General features: G+C 34.3%; 1 long non-coding RNA gene across 1 annotated transcript; it reads left to right on the top strand.

Moving 5' to 3' along the window:
* Window positions 1-2,094: 2,094 nt before the first annotated feature.
* Window positions 2,095-7,469, top strand: LOC128288298 (uncharacterized). Its single transcript, XR_008278736.1, has 6 exons — window positions 2,095-2,465; window positions 2,548-3,018; window positions 3,121-3,230; window positions 3,597-3,719; window positions 6,245-6,332; window positions 7,214-7,469. It is a non-coding gene; the product is annotated as an uncharacterized LOC128288298 (long non-coding RNA).
* Window positions 7,470-8,050: the final 581 nt, after the last annotated feature.

Raw genomic sequence — 8,050 nt, 5'->3', positions numbered from 1 at the left:
AATCGAGCTTCAAGATGCCTAAAATGCCTAAAAGATTTTAAAGGCACAATCTAAGGGCTAGGTATTGATACCTAAGCCCCTCCAATACCTGGGCCTAGGTATTCTTTATTTTTCCTTGGAAATTAGAGTGGATCTAGGGTTTACACCGCTTTAACCTTTTCATTTCTGCCTTTTTCTATTTTTATTTTTGGGTTCTTTTAATTTTTTATTAGGGTATGTTTTCTGATATTCAATAGAGAATTAAAATTTTCCATTGTGAAGGCTTGAAAAATGTATATGTTACGGTTTTGGCTCTCCTAAATGTGATAGCAGAAAAGTATCCATGAGATAACTAGTTTAGTTGTTGTCTTCCTCATTATGTTATTAGTTTTCGGAAATAATCTTTTCATTTTAGTAATCATGTTCTATCTTCTGCCTCATTAATTATGTTCTTTACTTTTGATCATTCAGTTTTGGCATACAAAGAAGCTAAATTTAAAGGATGTGGACGGGTATAAATATTTTTATATCAACCATTGATTGATTTTGTGTTGGTTTTGTGTTGGGTTTAGGTCAATTTCGGAAGGCTTAATTATGTCATTAATTGTACATGTCATTGGATATATATATTTATTTATATCGATATAAAGTTTATTGTGTTTGATATCACGAATTACGAGATACTAACTTAAATCGAGATTTTAATTACATCAAATTTATATACAAAGGATAATTATATCATTTAAACTTTAAATATATTATAATTTTGTAAAACCTTTCAACTTATTTTGAAAAATTATTCCTCTTTAAAAACTACCACTCTCTTTAAAAATTACAATTATTTTAACAATATTACTTTCTTAAAGAATTAAATATATATATATATTAAGAAATTATCGACTATTTAAAAAAAAAACTATCAGTACTTTAACTTTAACAAACTAAAATAAATAGAAATTTTCATTCAAGTAAATACAATTTAACACCCAAAGAGTAGGTACCAACATATTTAGTTTTAAAATTATTTCACAATTTTTTACTAATACAAGATTTTTTAATATTTTATTCTAACTTATTTTATAAAACAATAATAAATTTTGCTTTTAGACATATTACTCCCTTCTAAACATATTATTCTTGCTTAAAAAATCGTTCAATTGAAATTACTTAATTTTCTCGGTTTCAGTAACAAATTATTTCCACTTAAAATGGTATTTTTTTTAAAACTAAAATTAAGATTTATATTCTCACCTTCTTACCCTTACACTATCATTTTAAATTGTGAAAAAAAACTATAATCACAATAACACAATCATATATAAACCAAAAATGATAGCATGAGACAACTATTTAAAAAAATGAAACAATAATAACTAAACTTAATCAAATATATTTAAAATATCAAAGTAAATTTAAATTTTAAAATTTTAAAAGTCAATCTGCATAACACATGAGAATATTTATAGTGCTTAAATAACATTCACTTTCGTTATAGTTTCCTAAGTATAAGTGAAGTTTAATAATAAAAACAAATTAAATAAAGGACAAAAATTAATACCAATTAAAGATGGTAGAAAAGGACTTAATCATAAACTTTTAAAATAAAGAAGATTTTAAAAGTAATTATTCCAAAATAAAAATCATTTAAGCATTTGAAGTGAAAAGTTTAAGTTTTATTTATTTATTATATTTAATATTTAATATATATTAATTAATTTTCTTTTTACTCTTGTTACCTAGTTAAAAAGTTACCACACGTTTCCTAAAATTTTACTACATTATTTTCCAAAATTCAATGTGATATGATCAAAGGTTGATTAAAATTTACTTTTGTGATATTTAATTCGAATCATCATCTCACTTTAGAATTAGTTACCCTGAAGTTTAACTAAAAAAAGTCAGAACATCTACCCTAAAAAATAAACCGCTAAAAAAGGGACGAAATTTAGACTTTGAACTCAAAAAAGAAAAGAAATCGTAAGGATTTTTTTTAACCTTTGTTCATTTGAAAGAAATGAACTTAAAATAGACAAAGGAGAATGGCTTTATTTCTTTCAAGGACTTTTGTGTTTTTTTTTTTTTGAATAAATCTGGCATGCATTTATTATAGTCAAATAAAATAGAAAAGAAACAACCTAGGGGAATCTATCCCATAATGTGCATCACACACCACTAAAAATTGCAAAAAATAAAATAAAAATAAAATGAAAACACTAGGATAAAGCAGTTGAAAAGACGCAAACATTCTTCACAGCTAGAAATGCATGCCCAGAAAAGCTCCAACGCCACAAGCGTAAGTCACCGATCAAAACAAGGTTGAAGCTGAAACAATAATTGCTAGAAAGGAACCAGATCTAGCAAGAATCGTGAGGTCCGTAATCATAACCACAAAATCAGACCCTCCCCTTTCGATCACTATCCAACATCGCCTGAATTGATGTTCGTCTCTCCTCCACCTAATAGACATCCCGCCGCCAGAGGAAAATGTACGCAACTTTATTCCCTCACCGTTTTATGTAGTGAAACTTGAAATGCTCAAAACCTAGCACTAATCGTTTCACATCCCAGATAATGGAACTTATCGTCGATTTGTCAATATCAGCAACATTAAGCTTGGAGATGAGCACCTCTGAATCACCCTCTAGTTCAACATTCTTAAACCCCAAATCCTGAGCAACATGGATTGCCTGAACGCAAGAAAGGGCCTTCGATGTCAGCGGACAAGAGATGTTGTCCTGCCAGAAAAAAGCCAATCCTAAAAGCAATCCAGCAGAATCCCGAACAACAACCCCAACGCAGGCAGCCTGTAGAAAAACCCCGCATCAAAATCAACATAGACCTAATGATCGATAGGAGGCTTCCAAAGCATAGGCTCCACAGCCAGAACCAAACCCCTATTCGACAGAAGAAAGTTTAATTTGCGTAGATACCTTAAAAAAAGATAAGTAACGTCTAAACCGATTGATAAATGCCCTCATGAACGATTTTATTTTGAGTGGCCCAGATAGTCCATATGGTGAGAATAGAGAGTTGTACATGGTGAGTGCCTTGAGCAAATCATTGTCCAACCCAATTAGAGGGTGTATCATCAACCACTGGAGCAACATCCGAACTAATGCCTAAATTGTGCCAAATGTGCAGGATTCTAGGGCAATCGCGACAAACATGGAGGATGGTCTTAGGGCCACAACCACAGCGAGGACACATATGATCTGACTCAAGTCTGTGTTAATACAAGTTAACCTTTATAGGTAGAAAATTATTAATGTAATGCCCACATATAATTTTCATTTTCTCAAGCACCTGAGCCCCCCATAGATGCTTATAAGGTAGGCATGTATGCTATGTAATATTAATGTAATGGTCATCATTTGTCCCTAGGAAGCCTCACAACAGTAGCATGTAGCCACTCCAATCGATATTCACTATTATCCTCTAAGAACTAGCACTAATGATCCGATAAAGCATGCCCAGCCAACGAGACATGTAGTATGGACCGCCCAAGCAGTTCAGGAAATAAAGACCATATTAACTCACTCCACCACTCGCCTTTATCCACATCAATCAAATCCACAAATTTGTCAATTCCACTAACATAATCAATATTGATCTTGTAGGGTCGTGGACCGGGAAGCAAGAATCATCCCATACCGAGATGGAGTGCCCATTCTCCACATACTAACCACTTCCCATTTTGAGGAGATCTTTCGCAACCCAGATACTATGCCAAACAAATGAAGGTTGTTGCCTTAACCCTACTTCTCTAAAATTGCACGTAGGAAAGTATTTAGCTTTAAGTATACACAACATTAAAGAATCCAAGTTAGTAAGCAAGCACCAGCCTTACTTAGCTAATAACGCAATATTAACCTTCAAGAGATCTTGGAACCCGAGCCCACCAACCTTTTTCAAAGCACACATGCCCTCCTAAGAACACCAATGAATTCCCCTCCTTGAGGCTGACTTTCCTTACCAATACCGATAGATTAACGCCTCCAAATTTTTGCAAAAGAATTGGGAAGTAAAAAATAGAACATCAAATGTAACAAAATAGCTTGTAAGATTGATCTAATGAAGATAGCCTTACCACTCTGCGAGAGGCACCGATTTTACCAATTGCAAATTTTTCCAAGAAAGCGATCTTTAGTACCCTGAAACACACACTTTTTGTTACTCTCAACAATGACAGGCAACCCCAAATAATTCCTAGTGTAACACTCCTAACCCATATCCGTCGGCGGAATAAGGTTAAGGATCATTACCGGAATATACAAAACAAATACAGACATTTCATATTATTTAACATTCATGTCAGAAATTATTCATAAAGTCCCTTATATGAGCCCTCGAGGCCCAAAACATACATTAGAAACAGGTTGGGACTAAATTAGGTACTCAAAGAATTTTTCGCAAAATCTCAAAATTTTTTCAAGGTGTAGGGGACACATGTCCGTGTGGTCAGGCTGTGTCCCAGCCCGTGTCCATACTCGTGTAACTCTCTAACTTGGATCATACGGCCAAGTCGCACGTCTGTGTGCTAGGACGTGCGTAGGTGTAGGGGTCACATGGCCAAGCCACACACTCATGTGTCAGGCCATGTGAAAAATATTGAGCATTCTGTTTTGAATTTTAATGATACAGGGGACACACAGCCAAGTCACATGCCCATGTGCTAGGCCGTGTGTCATACACAGCTAAGACACACGTCTGTGTCTCTATCTGTGTGGACAAAATTCTAAGCTATATTTCTCACCCAAATTTTCCTTCCACCTACATAAACACTTCAACATATTCTCAATCCAAGACATTTAAACCAAGCCAAAATCAAGTCTTATGCATGACATATCACTTCATAAATCTATATATCCAAACTTACCTATTTGACCAAAAATGCATATAGACATATTTATAAAATTTACTATCAATTAACCATACTAAACACTCATATCAAACATGACATTATCTCATATATTTACATCAAAACACATTCATCACAAGCCATTCCAATGGTTAATTACAACCAAAACATTTATATGCCAATATTGGCTATTTAAACCTATACATGCCACTATAACCAAAATTAATTTACTATTTATACCTAAATGAGCCAGTGAATAGTGTGAGATATCTTCGCCAAGCTTCCAACCCAACGAGCTTCTGAAGTACTATAAAATAGAGGAAATAAAATAGAGTAAGTATATAATGCTTAGTAAGTCCGTATAACATAGAATTTAACTTACCATTTAATCACATTAAAGGTAAGCACAGAAAACATATTCCAAACAACTTGGCCAAAAGCCTAAACACATATCCTTGTTAACATGTTAGTGTAATAGCCTTATTTTGAGCTTAATCGGAACAGTGGTTTTGAGACCACAAATTCGAAGTCAGAGAATTTTTTTTTATTTTGATGTTATGCATGATTATATTAGTGTATGAAAAATTTGGTGAGGTAATTTTAGCATTTGTGAGCTTAATTTTGAAAAAAGACTAAATCGTATAAAGAGGAAAAGTTGTGATTTGCTAGCCAAAGGTGTTTAATAGATAGAGAGCCATAATTGGAGGCCTTTAAAGTGCAATTAGACCCCCTTAAAGAGGTATGGCCGGCCATAGGGACAAGAAAAATCAATGGGTCAAATGGTTAGGTAAATTGATGACCTAATGTATGATAAAATAATACCCTAAGAGCCTAGCCTTCATCTTTTTCATTTTTCTTTCTCCTCTACCAAAATTTTCATCCATTATAAGGGTTTTGGAAGCTTTAACTTTTATCCATTCATCTCTATCTCAAGTAAGTGATTTAGATGCTCATTTTTGATAATTTTGGTACTTTTGGAACCCTTATAGCATGAGCTAGCTAATAGGGGGACCATTTTGCAAAATGGTTGATAGTATAGGGATTTTACATGAAAGGATTTATAATGTTTTCTGAGTTTTTATGGAAGAAAATTAATTTTTTGTTGTGTAGTAAACAATTTTTGTGAAAGAATTTCTCATGAAAACCCTAAAAGGGTCATTTTGTAAAGTTTGTAAAATGGATGGTAATGTTCTGAAAAAATGGGAATTTTGGGTCACTATAAGAGTAAAAAGGGTTTGTATAGGCTTAAGATTTGAATAAATTCGTTAAAAATTGATTTTCGAACCTAGGAGTAAATTGGTCATTTTGTGAAATCCTAAGGGCAAAATGGTCATTTTGCCAAAAATGTGAACTTATCATTGCTTAAATTTATTTAGAGGTTAAATAAGTGAATTTTTATTATTTTAGATCAAGAAACACGAAAACAGGACTTGGACCAGGGGAAGGCTAAGCAAGTAGAGTATATAGTCTAGCTGCCTACATTTTGTAATCCGAGGTAAGTTGTATGTTAATAATGCAACTATATTGCTATGATGTATGAATGAATTGATATTGCATAAAATGTTTGATTTTGATTATGAGAATGCATGTCGAAAAATTAATGTAGTAAAGACTTCCGATTGAATATTTGGAATAGACTTGGATATTCATACCATGACATTGTGTGGTATGTGAGCTAGTGTAAGACATGTCTGAGACATGTATCAGCCATATTATGAAAACCAGTGTAAGACATGTCTGAGACATGCATCGGCATTGAGACAAGAGCTAGTGTAAGACATGTCTGGGACATACATCGACCTCGGGATATTCAAGCTAGTGTAAGACTTGTCTGGGACATGGCGTCAGCTTGTTGTGTGTCAGTGTAAGATCTGTCTGGGACATAGCATCGACACTGATAGATGAGAGCCAGTGTAAGACCTGTCTGGGACATGGCATCGGCCTCGATATACGAAAGTCAATTTAAGACCTGTCTAGGACACGTCATCGACTTTAATGTACTAGCCAGTGTAAGACCATGTCTGGGACATGGCGTCGACATCTTATCCCATGTTTGGGGTTATTAAGTATCCTGTAATATTCCAAATAGTTCAACGAATAATTTTTCAATTTTATATCAAAATGAGAAAAGTTATGAGCATGTGGTGAATGGTACAGGTAGCTACTTGAAATGTATGAGATGTGGACTCAGTACATGCTATATGAATGGTATTGGATAGTGATGAATAAGTTGAGCTTATGTTTATTTATTGTATTCGAGAACAAGCTATGAAAATTGTTATGAGTATATTGTGATATGATGATTAGTTGATGTTTATTTTCATGCAACTTACTAAGCTTTATGCTTACCCCTTTTTCTTTTCCATTTTCTTATAGTGCCGCCAAAGTAGCTCGTGGATCATCGCATACGTCGAAGAAGTCAGTCACACTATCATTTGAAGCACTTGGTATAGTTAGTTCTTTTATTTGAGTATGACATGTATAGGATCTTTTAATTTTATTTTAGTGTCACATTGTTTTGGGGCTAAATGTATTGGCTTACTTTAGTATTTGACTCATTTTGTATAAGGCCATGAAAGATGGCTAATATTGAAAGTTGTTTTATGAATACGAGAAGGTCTTTTAGGAATAAGGAATAGTTGGTATGGTTGACCATGTGAATTTCAATGTTTGAATAGCAAAATGCATTAATTGGTTGCTTAAACATATGTGAAATGTTTAGAGATCTTAGTTATAGTTGCTCGACCGAGAAATCATATCATGCTAGAATTTGGTATGATGGTTGATATTATATTTTGTTTCAGGGTGGCAAAGGGCTTGGTAGATAGCCTTATATCGTCCACATGGGTAGACACCCGGGCGTGTGTCTAGGTCGTGTGTGACATACGGTCAGCGCCATGGGTGCGTTGTTTGACCTTGTGTCCCCTGCACCTCGAATTTGCAAATCAGTATGAATGGTAGTAAACACACGAGCAGACACACGGTCGTGTGTCTCAACCATGTAGAGGACACGGTCTCTGACCACGGGCGTGTACCTTGGCCATGTGCCCCCAGTTTGTTGCTAACATCAGAAGCAGAATGTCAAGGTTTTTAGACACGGGCTAAGACACGAGCGTGTCATGGCCGTGTGAAGGACACGGTCCATGGACACGGGCGTGTGTCAGACTGTCTGAAAACCCTTGTAGGTTCGAATTTGGAATTTAATTCACACGA

The sequence above is a fragment of the Gossypium arboreum genome, chromosome 2 (genome assembly GCF_025698485.1).
Source record: "Gossypium arboreum isolate Shixiya-1 chromosome 2, ASM2569848v2, whole genome shotgun sequence".
NCBI classification, from domain to species: Eukaryota; Viridiplantae; Streptophyta; class Magnoliopsida; order Malvales; family Malvaceae; genus Gossypium; species Gossypium arboreum.
Note: the sequence above shows the minus strand (reverse complement) of the source record. Positions and strands in the feature narration are given on the sequence as shown.